Here is a 10,613-nt window from a genome sequence, read left to right as displayed (position 1 = left end):
TTTCTGCCAGTCAGAGTTAACTTTGGGGCTGTTTTAAATTGTTTGGGGGGTTGTTTATGAGAGTCAGCTCATTTTCTGCCCCATTCTGGTTTCTTCCCAGAATCCTCACCCCTCGTTGGTAAAATGATAGCCCCTATCTCCCCAAGTTGAGAACTAAATGAAATAATAAGTGTAAAGTGCTTAGCATGCTGCTGGCCGTGGAGGAAGTGCTATATGAGCAGTCTCTATTATCATTATTATTACTTGGAAAACACTGGACTCCCCACGTGAGCTGTGCCTGGAAATCTTGGTTTCCAGTGGCTCCATTTACTCCAACAAACTTATGTACCTACTGTGTGCAAGGCCCTGGAAATATAAGATCAAAAACCAACCCGCATTTGCCCTCAAGGGGTTTTTATTCTCTCAAGAAGGCAGAGCTTGGGGAAAGAAAAGGACAATTTAAAAATGTGAAATTGTTTTTCTGAAAGCTTCTAAGAGGCACACGTGATGAGGGAGAACAGGGAAGCATTCTCCATATGAGCTGAGGCAGAAGGGTGGAAGAGGAAATCCTTTTGGGCCAGTTTGACTGAAAGGAAAAGCATGTGAAGAGAAGTAACAGGAAAATAAGCTGCAAAGGTAAGTAGGAGCCAGTTGTTGGAGGACTTGAAACTTAATCATACAAAAAACTGAAAACTTCATATCAAAATCATAAAAAATATATATAAAATATATTTATATAAAATAAATATAAAAAATCATACAAAAGACTGAAAACTTCTGAATGGGGGAGTAATGTGTTCAGATCTGCATCTAATGCACTTGCATTAGCTATTTGGAATCATTCTCTGGAAAGTTTTGGTTTGGTTTTCTGGGGCAAAAGGGACCAAAAATAGAAATATTTGGATGACATCCTGAGGAGAAATGTAAACTTAAGGAAGAAGGCCCATGTCCACCAACTGGTATTGAGTTATTCACATGACAGGAAACTCTATGAGCTAAGGTAGGAGAGCAAAGCATGCACAGATCTCCACTTCTTAACCTCAAGTAAGAAAAAGAACAAATATTCATGTCGGTCACTGTATTTTACTTTCTAGGAAGGAAACCGAGGCCCAGGGAATCAAATGCCTTGACCAAGACAACAGAGGAGGTAAGTGGCAGAGCCAGGATTTGTTCCAGCTTGAAACGGATAAACTATGACCTCAGCCCTATAACTATAAAATCCTGGACTTTTGGTATGGTACCAAGCTCTTATGTGCCATTTTTACGGCATTATGTGCGATAATGTGACATATCATGTGTCATTTTACTAATTTGGAAACTCCTTTTGCCAATGCTGATCTCAAGCAGTCTGTAACTTGTCTGAGAGAATTTCCTGAAGCTCAGAGAGACTTGACTGGCAGTCCCAGTACTGCCCAGCTAGTAAGTCAGAGCTAGGATTGGCTTCTCCAGTTCCAGCAAGGGCCTTCACAGTTCTTGAGAAACAAAAGGAAGAGATTTCATCTCATTCAGGAAGGCCAGAAACACTATTGAGCCCTACTGTTAGAAGTCCAGCCAAGTTGTGTCAGATTATATGACATCATCAGCTACATGGTGAACAGTGAGCTGCCTATTACTGCCTGGATGCACCCCTAAAAGCGAGGGTGTTTCCCCTAATAGCCACCTGATCTCTATGGCAGCTGGCCCACTCTGCATTTCAGTACCCCCCTGAGGAATTACCGAGTTTGCACTCAATGGCCTTGTTATGCCATTGGCCAGGCCTGGCAGTGAGGACCTGGAAAGGAGCATGGGGAAACACCCCAGATCTGCTCATTGCTCCTAGCATCGAGTGCTGCCAGAACAACTTCCTAATCAGACAGTACCTGGCAGACTGATAGACAGCAGATACTGCCTGGTTTTTTTTTTCCTTTTGTTTTGTTTTGTTTTTATTGGGCAGCCATCCAAATTCAGAGTTCCCCATCAAGTTCCCTGGAAGCAGGACTTACAGAACCACAAGGGCACCAGGTCATATGCTACTGTGGATGCCTTCTCTGTCTCCATCCTGCTCTTCCTCCCTGTTCTCCTCCCCTGCCCTGCTGTTCCCATACATCATCTGGTCCAACTGGCCAGTGATGTCACCCAGATGACACTAGAGCATTTGGCTTGGTTCACATGTAAATCACAATTGAATAATACTCTTAGTAATTAGTAAACCCAAAGGTTTGCAGTGTATGACACATGCATTACAGCTCTTAGTTAGATAAGTTCTACAAGAACTTTAAAACTTACCCAGGGTCATATGGCTAGGGGTGGGGGTACGAGCAGCAGCTAGATGGTTAGAGTGCTAATCCTGGAGACAGGAGGACTCATTTTACTGCACTTGATGAACTTAGCAGCTATGTGATCCTAGGTAAGTCACTTAACCTTGTTTGCCCCAGTTTCCTTATCTGTAAAATGAACTGGAGAAGGAAATGACAAACCACTGCAGTATCTCTGCCAAGAATACCCCAAATAGAGGTCCCACACTAAGAGGAGGACATGACTGAAAGAACTAAACAACAATCCATTGCTCAAGAAGTAAGGGATACAAGTATCCAGGATAGGGGCTGGGCTTAGAATAAAAAACAATAATAATACCTAAGAAATGTATAGCACTTTGTGGAAGAGTCAGGCATGACTGAAAAGTCTCAACAACAAAAGGATCACAGAAAGAAGAGGGGGCAGGTCAGGAATAAGCATTTATTAAGTGTCTACCAGATGGGCTAAATGCTTTATAAATATTATCCCATTCAATCCTCACAACTCTGGGAGATAGAAGCTATTATTTCTCTTGTTTTATTGTTTTTTTTTTTTAATTCATTTTTCCAAATTATCCCCTCCCTCCCTCCACTCCCTCCCCCCGATGGCAGGTAATCCCATACATTTTACATGTGTTACAATATAACCTAGATACAATATACGTGTGTAAATCCAATTTTCTTGTTGCACATTAATTATTAGCTTCCAAAGGTATAAGTAACCTGGGTAGATAGACAGTAGTGCTAACAATTTACATTCGCTTCCCAGTGTTCCTTCTCTGGGTGTAGTTATTTCTGTCCATCATTGATCAACTGGAAGTGAGTTGGATCTTCTCTATGTAGAAGAAATCCACTTCCATCAGAATACATCCTCATACAGTATTGTTGTTGAAGTGTATAGTGATCTTCTGGTTCTGCTCATTTCACTCAGCAACAGTTGATGTAAGTCTCTTGTTTTATTGTTGAGGAAACTAAGGCAGATAGAAGGTAAGAAACTTACCTATGGTCTCACAGTAGGTCAATGTCAGAGGAAGGATTTGATCCCCCAGGCATCCTGAGTTCATGTCTACTACCTTATAGAAAAGACTGTGGGGCTCCAGATCAGGGTTAATGTTAACCTGGTGCTATTTAAATTCTCTTGAAAGAGAATTGTCCCCACTTTGAGGTTTCATGTTATTTTGTACCAGGATGCCTGCAAAGATGTTCAGAGTACAACATGTACACTGACTACCTTTGATCAGCTACTCAGAACTTAGAGAAGGGTTTTGTATTCCACATGGATTTAGGTTCTGTCTCTACAATTATTTTCACAGGGAAGGATTTCCTATGATCTTATTCTTTGAGCATCTGTCTATATTTCAATTCAATTCAATAATAATAGATAAAGGACCCACAATGATACAGGTTCTGTTTCTGGCATTAGGTATATAAAGACAAAAAATGAATCTGCCTTCAGGGACCTTATATTCTGTGAGAATGCATCAACACTTTCTTTTCCATCTAACTCCTTTAGGACTGTTTTTTTGGTCTTTTTCTACACACAGATTTTATTTTTTCCAGTTAATGGCTATTTATTTTCCTCCCTTCTACCTCCTAAGAAAAAATAAAAACAAAACCATTGTAATAAATACGTATAATAATATATATGCATATTATATATGTAATATACATAATATAATAATACAGAGCTCAGGAGGATCAAATGAGATAACATACAAAGTACTTTGCAAATCTTATTTCTATAAAATACCAGTTTTCATTATTATATAAAAAGCAAGAAAAACAAATGTCTGCATTGCCCATGTCCAAAAATGTGTGTTTCTTTCTGCAGCTTGAGACTGTCACTTCTCTTGAGACTATCATGTTAGGTTCTTATTAAGTGCTAATGAGACAATAAGATATTAGGTTCTTACTAAGTGCTAAGTCAGTACTTGACAATTCTCTAGTTGGGCTCTGGAAGCAGGGCTCAAAGGCAGCTGGCCGCTGGCTCTCAAGGGACTGTGGGTCTCCAGGGGAAAATGAAAGCAGCCAGAACTAGAGAATTGTCAAGTACTGACTTAGCACTTAGTAAGAACCTAATATCTTATTATCTCATTAGCACTTAATAAGAACCTATGAGATAACCACACTTCATTGTTTGCAGGCCTACTTGGTCATTGCATTGATATACATTGTTCTCATGATTCTGTTCACTTCTCTCTGCATTAGGTCATAGAAGTCTTCCCAGGGTTCTCTCAAAGTTCTTCCTTATTTCTCATGGCACACTTATTTTCTATTATGTTCATATGTCATGAGCCTACATAGATTTTGAGATTCTCCTGCACTGTACAGTAAGGAATAGTTATCTTTATTATCATCAACTTCAACAGTAAATGTGCCTCAATACTTCTCAGGCCCCCTCTAGCCCTATATTCTGTGTGTGGGTTGAGGGAGGGAGTTATGTGGAATGTAGAGCAGGACATACAGGTATCTTTCTGAACCCAATTGAAGGCATAGAAGTTGGGAGGCCAAAGGTCTAGTCTCAGACCTCTTGTGTTTCTGTTTAAATTTGAACAGGTCTCTTCCCTACTGGGGTCTCATGTTCTTTGTGTTGAATGAGGAGATTGTACTGGATGGTTCATAGGGTACCTTCTAATTCTTTTTAATTTTTTTTAAAAACCCAGTATTTCATTTTTTCCTAATTATATATATAGTTTTTGACATAGATCTTGGCAAGATTTTGAGCACCAAATTTTTCTCCCTCCCTCCCTTCCTTCCTCCCCAAGACAGCAAGCAATCTGATATAGGTTGTATATATACAATTATGCTAAACCTATTTCCATGTTAGCCATGTTCCTAAAGAAGACTCAGAACAAAAGTGAAAAACCACAAGAAAGAAAAAACCCAAAACCAAAATCAAGTGAAAATAGTATACTTCAATCTGCAATGAGACTCCATAGTTCTTTCTCTGGATGTGGATGGCATTTTCCATCATGAGTGCCTTGGAATGGTCTTGGATCACTACATTGCTGAGAACAGCTAAGTCTTTCATAGTTGATTATCACACATTGTTGCTCTTACTGTATGCAGTGTTCCTTGATTCTGCTTACTTCATTCAGCATCAGTTCGTGCAAGTCTTTCCAGGTTTTTCGGAAAAACAGCTGCTCATCATTTCTTATAGTACAATAGTATCCATTATACATTCATATACTACAACTTGTTCAGCCATTCCCCAATTGATGATGGGCATCCTCTCAATTTCCAATTCTTTGCCACCACAAAAAGAGCTGCTATAAGTATTTTTGCATGTGTGGGTCCTTTTCCTTTTTGTAATGATCTCTTTGGGATGCACACTTAGTAATGCTTTTGCTGGATTGAAGGGTATGTATACACAGTCCGTTTGCCCTTTGAGCATAGTTCCAAATTGCTCTTCAAAATAGTTGGATCTGTTAACAACTCCACCACTAATACCTTAGTGTTTCAATTTTCCCAATAATCTCCAACATTTATCATTTCCCTTTTTTTAGTCATGTTAGCTAGTCTGACAGCTAACAGCTGTGAGGTAATTCTTCAGAATTATTTTAATTTGCATTTCTGCAATCAGAGGTGATTTAGAAGATTTTTTCTTATGCCTGTAGATAGCTTTGATTTTTTAATCTGAAAAGTGTGTATTCATATCATTTGATCATTTATCAATAATGGAATGATTTGTAGTCTTAGAAATTTAATTCACTTCTTTATATAGTTGAAAAATAAGGCTTTTATCTCATTGGCTATTCCCAGATTTCTGCTTTCCTTCTAATCTTGGTTGTATTGGTTTTGTTTGTGCAAAACCTTTTTAATTAAATATAATCAAACTTATCCAATTTGTATTTCATAATATTCTCTATATCTTGTTTGGTCATGGATTCTTCCCTTTTTGATAGTTCTGACATTTTATTATTATTTTTATCAACATTTATTATCATTTTATTATGATTATTTTATCATTTTAATCCTAGGATCACTATTTTAGCTACGAGGCAGAGGAGAGATTGGACATGGTCTGCTTGACCTCTGAGGACAGAGCAAGGAAGGATGAATGGAAATGGTAAAGAGACATACTTAGGCTTGAGATATGGAATTAAAACCTTGGAGAAGTCAAGCACTGTGGAAGAGGACTGCCTTGGTAAGTGGGGGGGGGGTTCCCACCTCCTCCTGAGAATCATTAGGCAGAGGTCAGTTGAACACTTGTTGGGGGCATGGTGGAGACAAGTTTTGTTCAGACACAAGTTATTCCAAATATCCTCTAAGGTCTTTCCCAACTCTGATTCACTGATTTTGTAATGAGAGTTTCATTGAAGTTATGGTGAGGAATTCTGGCCAAACCATGACTAGGATGCCTGGGAGCCCCAGAAAGGGGGGATTTCAATGGGCACACAGTGGGAGGATAGCTGGAGTTTAATTCTTGAACTTATAATTTACTAACTGCATACCTTGGTCAAGGCCTTTCATCTTTCTAAGCTTCAGTTTTCTTATTGTTAAAATGGAAACATCCCAAGTCACTTCCATCTCTAAATCTCAGATCCTATCCAGGCCCTGGGAGCAGAGTTTCTCCCCAGGGTGGACCTTGTAGCCCTGTTCTCCTATTGACTAAGGTAGCAGCAGCTGGTGCTGTTGGAAGGAGGAAAAAGAGAGCAATTGTGGGACCCAGGGAGTTATTTAGAATCAATGCCCTCTTCCAGTAGTTACTTTGGGAACCTGACTCCAGCCAGCCTCCTCCACATTCAATGACCCAAGTCTTTGGCTATCAAGCAGAAAACCTGCCTTACCTATTTGCAGCAGTCTCACCCTGATAGCCTCAGCAGAGTGAGCTCATAGCGTTGCATAGCTATAGACCCAGACCCAGAGGTAGGAAGTGGTCCTGAGGCTGCAATGCTTGAACTGATTCTGACTTTGCGGTTGGCTATGGCTATTTCCTGTTTCACACATGATAAATATTTTTTTTTTAATTTAAAAAAGACACAAGCCTGTTTTTTTAAAGCCTTATTTGAGACTAAAAGCAGCATTGAATGAGCAAACAAAAGAGGTTCACCACTTGAATGTAACTGTATCACTTTGAAATCTGAGTCATGCGTGGTTGTGAGTCTTGGTTTCAGAGTAAGAAGCCCTAGGCCAAACCAGGGCCAGGGGCCACCCAGACAGGATTCTGGCTTCTCATTGGGCACCAAAAAGTCATGTGGACTGCATAGAGATCATAGAGCATAGTGATCAACTTCTAAGGCCAATGAAGGAATGGTTTCCAAACCACCGTCCCTTTCTGTATTCACCTGTTTGGGTTTTGTCATCCATGAATTTGACTGCTTTGAAGCTATATTTCCAGCCAGTGATTTCTGGAGGTTGACCACTTTACCTTAGTAGAGTGAGTCAGATCCTATTTTCACAACCCTGCCCTTCTTTTAACCCAGGGTCTCTTTTAGCAATGTTCTTTCTATGTTCCAGAGGGGTCCCCAAGACCTACAGAGGCTTTGCTCATCTAAATTTGGGAAAAATCTACTAAAATACACCTGATAATAATGTAGAGGCTTGGAGGGAGAATGGAAAAGCTGGAAGGTGCCTGAGAGATCATCAAATATAATCTCCTCATTCCACATAGGAGGAACCTGAGGCACACAGAGAGAAAGTAATATGACCAAGTTCTACCTTCGACTATTCTCCCCCAACAAGCTTTGCCCATGACTGTTGTCCTTCCCTCTTCTAAAGAGTTACCCCCTTCTCCTTCCCTTCTCCCCCATCTTGCAAGTCCAGCTCTAGATTTCCTCTTCCAATGAAGGCAGGAGAACATTCTAATGCTCCTCAAAGTCCTCATGTCTATAGCACTCATATTTTGTCACTAATCATGGAATTGTCTTGCCCTGTGATTTAGAGTAGCAGAATGTGATCTTATAGTAACTTAAAAGAATTCAGGTATAATCTTTGTTTTTCTCTTATCCTTAATGGTTATGATTCATTTCAGTTAATTGTAATCTCATCTCCAGGCTTTTATGAGACTGTTCTTTTCTAATTTATTTTGGGGGTCCACTGCTTCCTGGTTTGGGTTATTGTCTGATGAAAGCAAATTCTTGTTATGGAAAAGTTCTTCAGGGTAAGAACAATCATGGCGAAGTCTTTCTTTGTATTAAGCTAGTTCATAGTTATGTTGTACCTGGCGTTGTACAGTCCTTCCCTTACCTCCTAGAACAGTGCTGGGTATAAGTCGTTGTCAGTGTCCTTGTTCAGTCATTTCAGTTGTTCCTAACTGTTCATGAACCCATTTGGGGTTTTCTTGGCAGAGAAATTGGAATGGTTTGCCATTTCCTTTTCCAGCTCATTTTACAGATGGGAAAACAGAGGCAGACAGGTTGAGTGACTTGCCCAGGGTCACACAGCTAGCATTTGAGGCTGGATTTTGATGTGTTTGGGTATACGTGTATTTAAGAAATGTTCAGTGGAAGTGTCTGTCCCTGCCTAGTTGAGGACACTGTGATACTTTGACAAAGCCATGGAGGTACTCTGTCCCCATTCTCAACTCACCTAAGTCTTTGCATCCTGTGTGATCTCTGTTCTCCTGCACCTGTGTATTTTCCACAGAGTCAGTGCAGTGTTGGAGAGGCCTTGCTGTACATAGCTTGACTTTTTATAGGCACCATAAAAACTGTACCGGCTCCCCACCAGTTATCCATAAGCCAACGTGAATTTATTTCCCCCTCTCCCTGTGTGACTTTTCTAGTCATAAATTTCTTTGACAATATTCTTTAGACTGCTTCTCCTTTGCAACTCTTCATTGGTAATATGCTCCAGCCTCCTCATTCCCAGCATGCTCCATTGTTCTTTGTCTGACATGAAACTTCAGCTCTTCTGAGACTGAATTATTTTATATTCTGTGGCCCTATCACATTGTTAGAAGAAAACCGGTCAGAAGAATATGGGCCTTTGACACAGTGAGGTCAAAGACACAAACAAAGATCCCATATGACTCAAACAAGTCACAGCATCACTTTTTATGGAAGCAAAGAAGTAGAAACAATGTAGATGTTCATTAGTTGGGAAATGGCAAAACAAATTGCGGTACGTGAATATAATGTAATATTACTGTACTATTCTATGTGTAATGAAGGTGATTGAATATGAAGATTTCCAAGAAGCTTGAGAATCTGTATATGAACTTATTTGCATCCCAGGCCATCTCCAGTCTTCCTGATTTATATGTGGTCACTAGACCCAGATGGCTCTAGAGAAAAAAACCCAAAAAACTGAAGCTTAAATCACTTAAGTCCAATTCATTACATTTCATGGCATCACCTCCCTGGTGTCATGGTCCTCTTTAGGAACGAAGGACAAACAGCAACAACATAGAATGAAACAAGAAGAACCAGGGAAATGATATATAAAATGACTATAATTATTTAAATGAAAAGAACAACACAAAAGCATCTGAATACTATGGAATTGTAATCGCCAAGCTTGGCTTCAAGGAAAGAGATAAGAAAATGTATTTCCCTCTCGTTTGCAGTAGTGAGGGACAATATATGTGGAATACTCCATGTACTGTCATACTTGGTTGATGTATGCTTAGTTTTGCTAAACCACTTTTCCCCATCTTTCTTTTGTTCTCCAGTTATAAGAAATAGGAGACAAAAGGATTTTTTCAGAAATGAAGGTAATATAAATAGAAAAAGAGCAATAAAAATTAAAAACCAAAAAAATAGTTGTTTCAGGGAGAAACTCAGGGTCATTGAAAATGCTGTGTAGTCCTCCAAATGTGGTTCACCTGCTTTCTTCTTGTCCAATTCTGAGTCCATTTTACTCTCTATCTCCAAAAGAAAGACATTAGGAGACCAGTTTTATGGGCATTTCCATGCCACTGCAGTTTATATTATAGTCTGGATGATATGTTTTCTTCATTCATGTGTGTGTGTGTGTGTGTGTGTGTGTGTGTGTGTAGGTAGGTGATTAGACCAAATATTTTTGAATGATTATGGATCTCATCCAGGAAGTTCTGCATTATTTCAGGATTTGATGCAGTCAGCATGATAGCATGATGCCATTTATAAATAAGATCATGCAAAATACCTCATTATCCACAAAGAATCCCTCTATCATTTAGACTTTGTACTGGACATGCTCCATGACAGTGGCTGACACCTTTGACTGGTATGTATTACCCTATTTTATTCCTCATGGGGTGCTTACAGTGATAGATGTCATCAAATGAAGTTATCTCCATGGCATCTTTTAAGCAGGCTCATATCACTTTTATGTCTGCATAGGAGATACATATCTTGTTGGAGGAGAGCTGGGAAGGCTTCATTTTGCTCGACTAAATCAAATACTTCTTTAATAGTCATCCAGGGAGCAGCTAGG

General features: G+C 39.5%; 1 long non-coding RNA gene across 1 annotated transcript; it reads left to right on the top strand.

Moving 5' to 3' along the window:
- Nucleotides 1-473: 473 nt before the first annotated feature.
- On the top strand, nucleotides 474-6,393 carry LOC141548525 (uncharacterized). The gene is made up of 3 exons (XR_012483989.1): nucleotides 474-615; nucleotides 1,074-1,126; nucleotides 6,233-6,393. It is a non-coding gene; the product is annotated as an uncharacterized LOC141548525 (long non-coding RNA).
- The last annotated feature ends 4,220 nt before the right edge of the window (nucleotides 6,394-10,613 follow it).

Source organism: Sminthopsis crassicaudata, chromosome X, assembly GCF_048593235.1.
Source record: "Sminthopsis crassicaudata isolate SCR6 chromosome X, ASM4859323v1, whole genome shotgun sequence".
NCBI lineage: Eukaryota > Metazoa > Chordata > Mammalia > Dasyuromorphia > Dasyuridae > Sminthopsis > Sminthopsis crassicaudata.
The sequence above is the reverse complement of the archived record's forward strand: the minus strand, read 5'-3'. Positions and strand labels throughout refer to the sequence as shown.